We start from the raw sequence: 10,404 nt of genomic DNA, 5'->3' as shown, positions 1-10,404 counted from the left end.
GGGCTCACTAGGATCAGAAAGAGAAAAGGACTCATGAGCCATACCCTCTGAACGCATAGACTCCATAGTGTGAGCCTTAGCCTTCTACCACAAGTGGCTTATCACAAGCAAATATCTGTAGAATATACATGACTGCTTTAATTGCTCAAACACTTCTTGACACTTTCACCCCACACCAACTTAGCATGCTTGGTGGTGTTTTGCAGAATATCCATCAAAGGAGCAGCAATCAAGGAGAAGTTCTTCACAAGCCGGCAAAAGACTCCCACCATACCAAGGAAACCCATGCACAGTAGGGGGAACAAGCTAGTCAATGACTATCTGAGTCTTTTGAGGATCTTCCCGCACACCATCTCATGGCACCACATGTCCAAGATATGTGATCTCCTCCAAGAAGAAGTCACGCTTTGACAGTTTAGAATACAGTTTGTTCTCCCTCAATAGTGGCAACATTTGCCTCACATGCATCTCATGTTCCTCCTTAGTCATAGGACATCATCAAAGTAGTGCCTTGCATGTGAGATTGCATAACTCTATCAAAAGAACTGTTTGATAATAGTTAGCCTTGGCCATCATATGAAGCAACATCTTTGCTGAGTTAGAAAAGACTCCTTGAGCATTCCAAAGCTTCAAAACGAGATAGTCAAAGGATCTTAGCTAGCAATAAGTTGTTCTAGCATGGTTAGTCTTCTTTTGATTGATTCTTTTTGGTTGATTTTGTATTATATTGCCATTTATAGTGATGGAACGATGTACTCAAGTAGTGTCAAAGATTCAAGGCCGTAGGTGAGTTTGAATGGTGTTGAATTTATTGAAACTTTATATGCAGTTCGATATGCTTACAAAGCATTATAGATGTAATCGTCCCAGTCTTTCTGATTTATTTTCACGATTTTCATGAGGATGTTTTTGAGTGTCTTGTTTGTAGACTCTGCTTGACCGTTGCCCTGAGGGTAGTATGGTGTTGAAGCCTTGTGCTGGATAGTGAATTCTTGAGCCAGAATCTTGATTGTTTCATTGATGAAGTGTGTTCCTTGATCAGTGATGAGTTCTCAAGGTAAGCCATATCTTGTGATGATGTTTTCGTAAATGAAGTTAAGTGATTTGATGATGAGAAGTTTGACATATGTTATCAAACATATTATCTAGCATAGCAATCAGGGATGCTCAACATCCCAAACAATTCTCCCCATTGGAAATAAGAAATATCACAAGTGCCATTTCCTACTGATCCATTCCCTTCGAAAACTTTCTTTCTATTCTGCAGGGTGGAGTTTTATATATAATGTTGTTGTATAGGGCAATATTGCTTCTTCAATGGCAACTAGCACTTGTTCAATGTTTCGTGACCAATCTATTCCCTTCTCTTCCAATATCATGGAATATAAGTATATGAAAATTTTCAAAACTAACATATTGGAGTACAATCTTAATCATTCTTAAACTCTTAGGAATACTAGACTCAACTAGAGATATACTTCAGTTCCCTTTAATCTTCCAGTCTAGCATCATTCCAAATCCAGGATTGGTATTCAGATTAGAATATTGCTAGCCTTTTGAGACAAGTATAATAGTTGTTTTGAATCATTAGGATCATCCTTTAGTGATTTTAATCTACATTGAGTTATAATTTAAATAGATTGCTACTATGTCCTCTATGACATGCTAGATGGAGAAAAAGTGCTATATAAGCTCATATTTTTAATGCATAAAGTATTCTTTACAAATCAAATATTTATTTTAATAGCTTATTTTCTGCAGGCTATTTGCAAAGAACACCCATAAGGTGTATGACCTGTTTAGTATTTGCACACATATCAATTTTGTTATATTTATATTCTTTATTTTTCCACAATACCTATCTTTTATGGCTTTAGTTAAGTTATAGTCATTTACACCTTTGAGTATTTCTTCAATTTAGGCATATTTTTGGTTTGCTTAAGCAAACCAACATAGGATATACTTGGGTATTCTTGAATATTCTATAATTTAATTGTTGATATTTATGTAGAATAATTTTGTGTTTATAAATTAAAAACATTTTAATAATGGTCATCACGTTGATTACATATAGTTGAGTGACGGTTTCTGCAAAAAGATGTTTCTAATTTATTTTCAAAGCTTTTAAATATGAGAACTACTAGTTCAATGTTTGGATATATAAGTTGTACGGATCTTCATTTTTATCATTTCCCAAGTGGCCACTGGTCCTTTATTAACCTCTTTTGTTCTCCACCAAGGCTTAATATTATCTGCCAAGTATAATTTAGCATATAAAACATTCTCTAAGCTTAATAATAGTAATGCTTAAAAGTTATTGTAAAACTAATCCTCCACCACCTTATAATCATTCATGTTTGCAAGTGTGATTTTGTGGCAAGGACACAAGAGCAACAGTAGGTCCTCCAGACAAGCTAAGTTCTCAAGTTTAACCAGCTACCACCTCCATGCAAGGGTACTTTCCACAAGCTCAAAGGGTAGAGGGCTATCTCTTGATTTTTTTTGGTTGTTCTCTAGGCTCCAATCTGTTAGGAGTGATGCAAAGAGACTGTTATTGATCAGGCCAGGGATTTCCAACCCAAAGCTATGCTTCTCATACCTGAAATGTGTATCCATGAAATATCTATAATAATAACAACGAAGGGACCATACCCCCACAGCCGTCTGATCCTAGGCCCGGGGCAGCCTCAGAAGCCATAGTTCTCAGAAAGGAGAGGCCACCCCAAGCCCAGGCCAGGACCAGTGGCCATGGTTAGTGGGAATATTGGCTCAATGTTGTGGTGGCCAATGAGCAGGATGCATGTGTGGCCGGGAAGAGAAGAGGGCATGGTGACAGGTGTTATGCTATGCACTCCTAGGGCTTCATTGCTTGCGGTGTGTGATCAACACCACAGCATTTGCTAAGCAAGTACTCGTATTCTTTATGATATGCCGAGATGACTGTTGACTTCATTGATAATATCTTGATCCACTTAGAGGGGTATATCCTCTTGTAATTTCTCTTATAAATAGAAGACAAGTGCCTCAGGTTGTATATATCGAAGTATAAACCAAAGAAGCAGATAAATGGATCCCTCCCCCCCCCCAAATGGTGCTACTGTTGCTCACCAGGTACCAGCCCAGCTCGCTGTCCCATGCCTTGACATGATATTCCATGACCCTTTGTCCCATGTTTACTGGCTCTCGGATCTCCAGTGTGTTGAACTTTGAGACCTTGCCAAGATCAAGCTCGATCCAGCCGGTTGACTCCCCTTGCATTGGAGCCCAGAAAGTTTCCATACGCTCATCAAGGATTTGCTTCGGCCCGAACGAAGAGCTGTGAACGCTGCTTGCTGTCACGGACAAGGGATTCGCTGCTAAGTTGACGCTGAAGATGGAATCTATGGCGGAGCTAAACCGCTCCAGCGTCTGGAAGTCAGATTCGTCGATCAGTCCCGACGAGTTTGGAGGGACGTTGAGCAGAAGCAAGCAGTTCCTGGTGGATGATTTGTAGAAAACGTCGAGCAGCTGCTCCAGGGATTTTGGAGCCTCGTTCCTGTGCCAAAACCAACCGGGCCTGATGGAGATATCGCACTCCGGAGGGAGCCAGCCGGTTCCAGCACTCTCTCAAGACATCAAGTACCTGTTGATGTTGCGAATTGGATTGAGTTTCACGAGAACGAAAGTTTCATGGAAGGATGGATTTTACGTACTGGCCATCGCTCCTGCCAATCGTAATGGAAGATCTGTTCGCCATCGCTCAGCATGGTTGTCCAGCCTCGCCATACTCGTTCCCAACCCATCGGATGTCGGGGCCAGCATCGGAAAAGATGTTGCCACCGGGGATGAATCGTGTCAAACCAGAGCTCAAAATCGTAGCTCATGTTCACTGCAGTGGGTGATTTCGCACCATCCAGCCACACCTCGAAGATCGGCCCATATCTGCACGCCAAAACAGAATGCCGCGTCAAGGCATCTGCTGCTAGAGATGAAAACTACAAAAGCCCACAAGCTCGCGAGCTCCTAATGCTAAAACCGTTTGATGGGCTGGAGCAAATGCAAACATATCACACAGTGATCATGCCACCAAGAAAAATGCGTGAAGAAGAAGCAAAGAATGTCTCACTCACCCAGTAAGAAGCTCCGGGAGCTGAGCCAAGTAGAACTCGTTGTAGAGAAGAGTGTCGCCATAGCAGCTCTCGTGCAAATCCCATGGCGAGAGGTAAAAGCCCACGTACGCTCCCTGGCGGCGGCCACGAACTCGGCCACCACATCCCCCTTCCCTCCTCGCCAAGAGCTGTAGGCCGAGGGCCACAGGCAGAACCCGTCGTGGTGCTTGACCGTGAGGATCACGAGCTGCGCGCCCGCGGATTGGGCCGCGTCCATCCACTGCGACGTATTCAATCGCTCCGGGTTGAAGATGGAGGGCGATTCGTGGCCGGATCCACGCTCCGAGTTGACGCCGAAGTGGAAGAACATCGAGAGGCGGCGCGAGTGGAACTGGAGCTGGCGCCATGAGGGAATTGGGCGGAGAGGGAGCGGTGGGGGCGAATTTAGGGCGACAGCTCCACTAGTATCTCGAGGAGCAAGAAAGACCTGTGACAGATCCCGGCAGTTCTTGAGCAGTGCTCCCCAGGAGAGCAAGCAATCCTCTGAGGTGTCTGTGGAAATCACGAAATTGGGGAAGAGCAATGCCATAAACTTTGCTGGATCTCACATGCATTCGCGATTCGCGAGGTATTCCTTGCGAGAATCCGGGCGCGACCTCCACAGCTCTTGAGAATCCTGGACGGAGAAAGAACATTCCAATCTAGCTTGGAGATCACGGCTAAGAAGAAGAAGATAATCCATCTTGCCTTGCAAGAACAAGGACACCCTGGAAGAAGCAAAGATTTTACTCTCTGGTGAGAATTCCTCTACTCCACTGGGCTTATAAGATTGGCTCTCTCCTCCCTCCAGTCCTTACATCCTCTGGAATGGAGCTTGCTGTGATCGAAGTAAAATGGTCCATCTCCACAAGAACAAAAAAGAACAATCAATGAATTTCCATCTCACAAAATTTTACATATTACAAAAGAAAACCCTTACTCAACCTTTTAACACTCTTCAACTAGAATATTCTAGAATATTCTACTTATTAACATATATTCAAGGGAATAACAAATAAGATAGAAAGAAAATCAAATAAACTAATTAAATTAGCTACTAACAAGTTCATCTGCTATGTTCTACGTAATGGCATCATCCACAATGGAAAGCCCTTTTTATCTTAACCAATGTATTATGTTTATACACATTTTTTCTTTAGATAACTAAGAGGATTTTTAATGGTTATGTATTATTCTTGCACAAGCCCTCCAGAAAAAAAGACCTATATATGCGCCACAATAAGCCTCAAGTGAGTAGCAAGGATGGGTGTAGAATTACATATGCTCTCTGTAAAATATGATAGTTATAATTGCATAAAAGACATGGAATATTAATCTTTTGCGAACCAAAGCAAAAATAAGTCTTTTCAACAAGCCTCACAATTTGAATGTGGTGCTCTGAGTGAATCTTGAATACTGTTATATCAACTAAACTAATGATGTAGTAGCAATCACGACTTCATACTAAATAACATCACTTTAATTACCTTTTATAACTCCTTAATAGAATCAAAACAATTTCCTACTGTAATTCCTTTCTAGCACAAACCTCAATAATCAATTAGCCCTAATCCTTAATCCCATTTGCCCCAAATTAAATATAATACTCTAGATTATTTTAGTTGAAGGTTGAGTAAGGGTAGTTTTCTAGCTTTGTAGAATCAAAACTATAATTTTAAAACTTCTAAGGCAAATTTGTTATTTTGTAAATTTTTAGGGGTACAAATGTAATTTTCCCTGTTTTTTATTAGCTAATGATATGAAATAGTTTATTTAAAAATAATCATGGTGAATTATCTTAATGTTAAAGAAATTTAATAATTTGATTTCCATACACAAATTTGCAAATTTGTATTATAAACAGCAAGATATCCTTCATTTTCAACACATAATGCATATGTAACCCATTTATCTTGTTTCTTTAAATGATATACTAAGATCTCTCTGTAATTTTTATCATAAATTACAAGATTTCCATTTTTTTGAGCTTTGTGGAGCTCAAATGATGATTCCTCCAAGTCTCCTCTATTAGTTCTCCCCGATCTGGAGCAAGAATTCGTGGTAGAAACCATACTTACCAAGCAAACACACAAACGTTCCAAATGCATAATTTTGCAAATGTCAAATTTTTCTCCAAACACGTTTGTCAGTAACAAACCTAAAAACCTAAAGAAATGAAAAAGATTCTAAAAGATTCTTTTAAATATTAGGATATTCTACTGCATGATTTCAAGATCATACAACACTTTCATCTATCTCTTATAAAAGTTCTTAGAATTCTTCCATCATTTGCTGCATATATAAAAGCCTCTCCCAATTGGCTTCTAAATCCAAATCATCATGATCAATTTCCTTACAAGGGGTGCCCTTTGTCTCTATGAGTTGGATTAACTTCAAGTTAGTGTAACAATACACTAACTTTTCATGTTCACAACTAGCAACTGAGCTCTTCTCTTAGACTAGACAATGCTCCAAATGCTCTAATTTCTTTTAGCATCAAAAATTGAAATACATTGGTTGAGCACTTATATAGCCACCTTTTGCAGGTCAAGGAGTTGAGATATATACTCTCTAGATTATGTCTTATCTGTGTAGGTTGATTTTTCTTGAAATCATGAAATTGAAGCACTAACGTTTCCTTAAGCTTCAAATCCCCCTTTGAAATCTATTCAAAGTATGCATGGGTATCATTGCCTTCAACATCCTCTTCCATGTCCATCCACAATGGATGTAAACAACAGCCACACTTTGCAGACAATTGTGCATCATGAGCTAACAGTTTGGACCAAACTAATCATTATTGTATATGAATGCTTTAATCATTTCAATTCTCTGCTTGTCCACCACATCATCATCAGCGAATTTCTATAAGCTCTTTTGCATTTGATCCATAGCTTCAAAGATGACACACATCCCTGCGCCATCTCTATCAACTATGTTTAACAGCTTTAGAATTGGGGCCATGATCACGAGAAGCTCAGAATACTACATCCAAAACTCACTATTCTTCACTAGGGCTTCCACTTCGTCTGCTCCAGACACAGGGAGGCAAATCCACGCCCGCATTGCGCAGAGCGAGCACCGCCGCAACAAATACCTCGCGAATCTGCTCGTCCAGATGTATGGCAAATGCGGCAGCGTCGATGACGCCCCGTGCAATCTTGGAATCCATAGAGAATCCTAAGCTCTTCTCCTCCCAAATCATGATCCAGGCCTACGCACAGGCGAAATATCTAAATCGAGCGCGCAGAACGTTCGATGGGATGCTCCGGCGAGATGCCTCGACGTGGAACTCGATCGTCACGGCATATGCCGACAACGGGCATCTTGATAAAGCGCGAGAGATTTTCGAATTGGCTCCAGAGAAGAGCGAGATCTCTTGAAATGTGATGATCACGCTTTGCATCCGCAGTGGAAAGATAGCTTCTGCCAAGGATTTCTTTGATCGGATGCCCGTGAAGACAATCGTTGCGCAGACTGCCCTCGTCACAGCATTTGCCAGGAAAGGGCATTTGGAAGAAGCCGAGGCTTTGTTTGAGAACATAAAGAGTCATGGGCTTTTGGCTCTCGCTGTCTACAGACAACTCCAACCGAACAGCAAATGCAGGTTGGGCAGTCTTTTTCTCTTGAGTTGATACAAACAAAGACTTTCTGGCGACAGGCAACTGCATTTGAGGTGAAAAGGCTACTGATTGCCGGAAAGCAGAAAGAGGCTTTACGGGCTGCCCAAGACGGGCAACTTTGGGGATGTGCTCTTCTTATGGCCCGGCAGCTGGGAGAGAAGGTACCTAGTCTTGTAGAGACCGTTAGTGATGGTCTTGTGGTTTTTAATAGTACACCGACACTATAGTGGAGATGGCTCAACGTCAGTTTCAACCCTCCGGACTCTAACTCTTCTTTATGCTGGTCAACATGCCGGAGTGTTCATAGGGAACACTAATTCGTCGAACGTAACAGCGCTTCAACCTCAACCGGTTCCAGCGTCCGCTGTAGATGGTGCAACACAGGTGAAATACTTTTATCAAGCTGCTCTCTTGCTTAAGGAGTGCATGTTGACTTGCAGGACGCAGTAGAAGGAATGCTCGAAGAATGGCAGGAAAACCTGGCTATAATGGCAGTTAACCGAACTAATGGGGACGAGAGAGTGATTATGCATCTTGGTGATTGTCTCTGGAGACATCGAGATGAGGTATATACATGGTCACACGTTGATGTTTCTCATAGTTTTAACTTGCAGATATGTGGAGCCCATATTTGCTATCGTGTTGCAAATGCTAGTTTTGAGCCTTTCTCTACTTCTGCCGGACTTTGTCTTATAGCTGCCGACCATTGTATCCACGCACGTACGCTAGTCCAGAAGCTATCCAGGTAAGCCGTGTTTGTCCTCAATAACAATTGTTAACCTTTTCTTCATCAGCGAATGGAAGAATTTGCAAGAATGACCGGCAATTCCCAGTTTATTTTACTTCCTTTTCAGCCATACAAGCTTATTTATGCGTCGATGCTTGCTGAAGCTGGAAAGATAAACGAAGCTTTAAGGTTGGTAGTGATTCTTAACTGTATCCTTAAGGTTTCTCTTTGAAAACAGTGGGCCATGCAGCTGATGTGTGCAAAGAAGCGGCTGTAGCCTTGGAAGAGCGTCTTCGTATCCACTCTCAGGTTTGTAATCGGACACTCGGCTTTTATACTCACTTTCCTGTTATCCAGGGAGGCTCGACGTCAATTGTGCAACGGTTTTTTGGCAATATTGGTCTACACAAGATGATAGGCCCTTCTTCCCCGAAAGCTTCTGATATGCTGATATTAATAACTGTCCTGCAACAGCTAGTGTATCACTTGCCTCGTCAGCATCAATGGAACCCATAAGTGATAATACGAGAAGATCCAACATGCCAGCAAGAAGCATTTCACAGGCCTGCACAGGTAACTCGACTTGCTCTTGTGTACCTTCGATTAAGACTTGTATTCTTTCATCAGATCGTTAGTCCAACGAAAGGAACGCCAAACAGAGACGTCTTTACTTCTTTCGTGCAAAGAGCGATGGGCTTCATAAAAACACCTTCGAAGGAGGTTTGTAGAAGCTTTGGAAAGAGCGCTAATGGTTGGTACGTGATGCAGGCAAAGCTTGGCGACAGCAACAAGTTTAGATACGACGAGACACTGAAGCGCTGGGTTGAAGAAGGAGCCGAGGCACAAGCGCCAGAGCTTCCGTTGGCTCCTCCTCCCACGGCAAACAAGCTCGTCTCGCGCGTGGAGGAGAACGGCGCTCCTATTTCCATGTCTCCAGAGAGACGACAGCCAACTCCGGAAAGGCCGCAACCGGTTGTGAGTGGAATCCCACACTCCAATCTCACGAGGTTTTTGCAGATATGTCGATACATTCAACAAAGGTAGCGTAACACCATCCAAGACATCATCGGACTCTCCTCCACTGTTTGGCGTGGTGCCAAAGGCAAGCGCAAAGCCTTTGGCTGCAGCGAGATTTTTCGTGCCTGCGGCCGCTGCTGCCGCTGCTCCAGATATCAACAGCAACCATTCGGTGGATCCTTCCTCGGCACCGGCCTTTGTCCCCGACACGGCATTCTCAAACGGGAATGGACCGTTTGCAGCAGCAGCATTCGCTCAGCCGGTTGTACAGGATATGAGAAACGATCCGGGGCCAACGCCTGATCATCTCTCGAGTGGCTCTTCGCCAGCAATGTTCTATTTGAATCACTATCCAGCAGCACCGTTGACCATCTCGTTGCCGCCACCTCCCAGCTCTGGAAGTCACTCTGCCAGTGATGGTCGAGCAGCAGCAGCAAAACCAACACCAGGAAAGTTTGATTCATCGGCCATCAACAGTCCGGCACAGTGGGATTCGAAGCTGCCAGTTCCTCTGGAGTGTTTGGAGACGACTTGCAAGAGGTGGAATTGTAAATCACACTCCACAAGTAAGTAGTAGTGGGTGGATTTTGGTAGAGCAGTGTAGCGAAGTAGTAGTCGGGATTTTTTTTGGCTGGGGTGATTCTTTGGAGCCACGAGCGAAGCTAGGAAGCAAGATAAATAAAATGGATCAAACAATATAATTCAGGAATTAAATTCTATAAAACAATAAAATTCAAAATGAAAACTGTAAAATATAACATAGAATATAAATAGAATAAAATAGAGTAATAAACTACAACATATGCAACAACTCTTCAGTAATAAATTTCAAGCCATGATTCTCATTATATAATCTTGTAAACACAATTTCGATAAATACTAAAAAATTCTAGTTATCTCATTTTTTGAA

General features: G+C 42.2%; 1 long non-coding RNA gene and 1 pseudogene across 1 annotated transcript; one reads left to right on the top strand and one right to left on the bottom strand.

Annotated features, from left to right (window-relative positions):
- Positions 1-2,952: 2,952 nt before the first annotated feature.
- LOC9638736 lies at positions 2,953-5,022 on the bottom strand (annotated as a pseudogene).
- Positions 5,023-7,008: 1,986 nt separating this feature from the next.
- Positions 7,009-10,203, top strand: LOC9638729. Its single transcript, XR_002991341.1, has 10 exons — positions 7,009-7,734; positions 7,789-7,911; positions 7,978-8,134; positions 8,191-8,316; positions 8,365-8,495; positions 8,545-8,666; positions 8,728-8,786; positions 8,835-9,050; positions 9,105-9,197; positions 9,246-10,203. It is a non-coding gene; the product is annotated as an uncharacterized LOC9638729 (long non-coding RNA).
- The last annotated feature ends 201 nt before the right edge of the window (positions 10,204-10,404 follow it).

Source organism: Selaginella moellendorffii, unplaced genomic scaffold (genome assembly GCF_000143415.4).
Source record: "Selaginella moellendorffii unplaced genomic scaffold, v1.0 SELMOscaffold_172, whole genome shotgun sequence".
Classification (NCBI taxonomy): Eukaryota; Viridiplantae; Streptophyta; class Lycopodiopsida; order Selaginellales; family Selaginellaceae; genus Selaginella; species Selaginella moellendorffii.
Note: the sequence above shows the minus strand (reverse complement) of the source record. Positions and strands in the feature narration are given on the sequence as shown.